This window comes from Gadus chalcogrammus, chromosome 3 (genome assembly GCF_026213295.1).
Source record: "Gadus chalcogrammus isolate NIFS_2021 chromosome 3, NIFS_Gcha_1.0, whole genome shotgun sequence".
Lineage (NCBI taxonomy): Eukaryota > Metazoa > Chordata > Actinopteri > Gadiformes > Gadidae > Gadus > Gadus chalcogrammus.
In genome coordinates, this window is record NC_079414.1 from 23,176,658 (window position 1) to 23,179,725 (window position 3,068).

Consider the following 3,068-nt stretch of genomic DNA (forward strand, 5'->3'; position numbering starts at 1 on the left):
GACAGTCGACGAGAGAGAGAGAGAGCAGGAGAGAGAGAGAGAGACTGAGGTGTTCTGAGGTGATTTTGGCATTGTTTTGTTTTTGTCGTCTAGCGGTGACTTTTTGATTCTGTGCCAAGTCCCCAAAACGTCACCACAGCTCTGCAGAGAGCTTAGACAACCAGACACCTCTAATGATGCCCTCCCTCTGGGGAGAACGAGGGCTCTGTTCCTCCAAACAGGGAGTCCTCTGCAGAAGTAAGACACATGTTGTCCACTAAAAAACATCTAATCGAGAATGCGATCCTCCAACATAGAGGACAGTGGAGTTTTAGACCCCTTGTATTTGAGTGGAAGTTAGCTCTGTGCCAATTACCATGGCGATGCATCATGCCTTGTCTGAGGATGGCCTCCACCCTGAACCCTTAAGAGTATTTGTCTTGGTTACGCCAACAACAACACAAAGAGCCTACAGCTATTGCATGGGCAAAAGCGAAGAAAAACGACCGGGAAACCGCGAGAAACGGCAGAAAAGCTGCACCTTGCGGATTCTTGGTTTTCATGGAGGGAGTTTGGGTCTCACTGGGTGACCCCTGGTTTCTTGCTAATGGGCGGAGGTTTGGGGGTCACTTTGGGAGCTGGACTGTGTTTGGGACTCGGGGGGGGGGGGGGGGGGTGGGGGGGTGATGTAAGGACAAGGCTGTTGATGTTTTAAAGAGACAAGGCTCCCACTACAGCAGCTTAGGGGGCACAGTTACATTTCAAGTGTCCATCAAATAAAAGAATAGGAAAATAAAATAAAATAAATGGCTACATATTATTTTCTCTCCCCCAAGCACCCACCCCTTTAAAAAAAAAAAAAAAAAAATCCCCAACATAAACAATACTTAAGAAGGAATGGAAACTAAAGAGGGGTGAAATAAGACAAACATAATAAGTTAACCTCCCTCCCATTGTTTGTGGAGGAATTGTCAAAATAAATATTTAAAAAGTAAATTCAGATTTTTTTTGTATATATATATTTTTTTTACATTTAGAGTTGTTAAAAGAGGTGGAAATGACTGAAATATATCTTTATACGTTTATATAAGGAAAAAAACGAATAATTCAGCTTGAAGTGCAACATGGAGAAGACCTCAGAAACACATTTGGGGTCGGGACAAAGTCACCATCTTGAGAAAGTGTTATGACATCATCATCATCATCATCTGCCCCTTCCCCTCCTCCCCCACTCAGCTCTCTGAGCTCTGCCCAACACGCCACCATTAGTGGAATGCCTTACCATTTAGAAGGTTGAATACGATTTCTAATAAATAAATTAAAAAGGACATGCCCACTCAGAGGCGATAATCGGAAGTCTTTTTTTTCGAGTTCTCCTTTCACGACTAGAGAGAGGGTGTGTTCGGTTTCGTTTCCTAACACCATGTAGATATATAGAGAGATTATTTTTTCGAGGTGCAGCTACAAAATGTGTAATCTTTGAACGTTTAAAACCAGCAAGAAGGAACTAAGTAATACTGTCCATGCCACATCCACTGCCACTCTTGACGAAGATAAAATCTTTCCAAAAAATATAATTTAAAATGCACAATAGACACGGAACAAACAGCAACAGAGGCAATAGTTCTACCAATGAGCTTCTACCATTTTTTTTTACTTCTTTTTTTATCTTTAATTTATTAAGCTATTTGTATATATGTACAGAAAAATAAACAAGCAAATCGAGTTGCTCTTTTGGACGGTAGTGAATGCGGGTGCTTGTCTTCAGAGAGAGAACAAATGAAAACAGCCCAAAACTGCCAAGGCTTAAACAGAGAATAACCTGCAGGGACTACCAGTTATTGCTTGTTACTGCTGGAAAAGGGATGTACTGTAGATCTATGTCAACATTGGATGTTGTCCTGTCGTCTGCTCTCAGTAGGATGTGGGGTTTGTTTTGTGCCAGTTTCTATGGACAGCTGGAGACTAGTAGGCATAGCTTGTTGGTAGCTGCTTGTCAAGGGAAACAAAAACCCCACACACACACACTCACACACATGCACACACACAGGCATACAGTGCACTCTGTAAAACGCACGGAGCACCCACATTTCCTCGGGAATGTATGTATGTATATCATTTATATACTATATAGAATGTTCTTTCCCCCCATATATATTTTTTTGATTTTTTTTTTTTTTCCTCCAGGCTTGGTTGGTAACCACGGCGACCAGGGCGGTGCCCCAGCGATGGAAGCTCCGTTGCACGTGTACAAGCTTGGTTTCACGATAGCACCAGTTCGCAGTGACGAAAGAGAATAAGACAAGGATGTTCAAATGAAAAGAGATAAATCAACCAAAAAAGCGTTCAACGGAGCCAAAGGATGACGAGATGGCAGGACCCCCCCCCCCCCCAACCTCCAGGGGGGGGGTTGGGTGTTGACTGAAAAAATGTAATCATTCCAAAGACGATGGTACTGTAATCCTTCCAAAGACGATGGTACTAAGTGCATGTCTGCTTTAAAAAAAAAACATGGGGGTTACGGGTTGGGAGGGGGTTAAAATAAGATGATGGGAGGTTTCGTGGAACGATCACCCCTCAAAACAAATCGTTTAAAAATAGACACCGTTCCCTTGGATCATCGGTGGGCCGTTCACATCCTAGTCAATAGTCAGTAGACCGGTTCTCTCCGGTCTCCCTTCGAGGAGACGAAACTGCAGTTTGAACAACTCTGTGGGCGAGGGCTCCGTGATTGGTCGACCGCTTGCTGGGGGTGTGGGGGGGGGGGGGGGGGGGGGGGGGGGGGGGGGGGTGACAGGTGGAGGGCCCCCTACAGGTCCGGCCCTGGGGCGCACTGGGGTTCGTGGAGAGAGTCTGGGTGGAGGGTGGAGGGAAGGAGGGGGGGGGGGGGGGGGTCAGGCTGACAGCGTCTCCAGCTGGAGGCGTTGGACACGCCGGTGCGGTGTCAGCTGGGAGCGTGCTGAGCATGGCCGGGATAGGAGAGACCCCTGGATGGATGGACGGCGTACGGACGGACGGCTGAGCGGGCCGATGGATGGGAGGAGAGCCCCCGGTTGTGTGTGTGTGTGTGTGTGTGTGGGGGGGGGGGG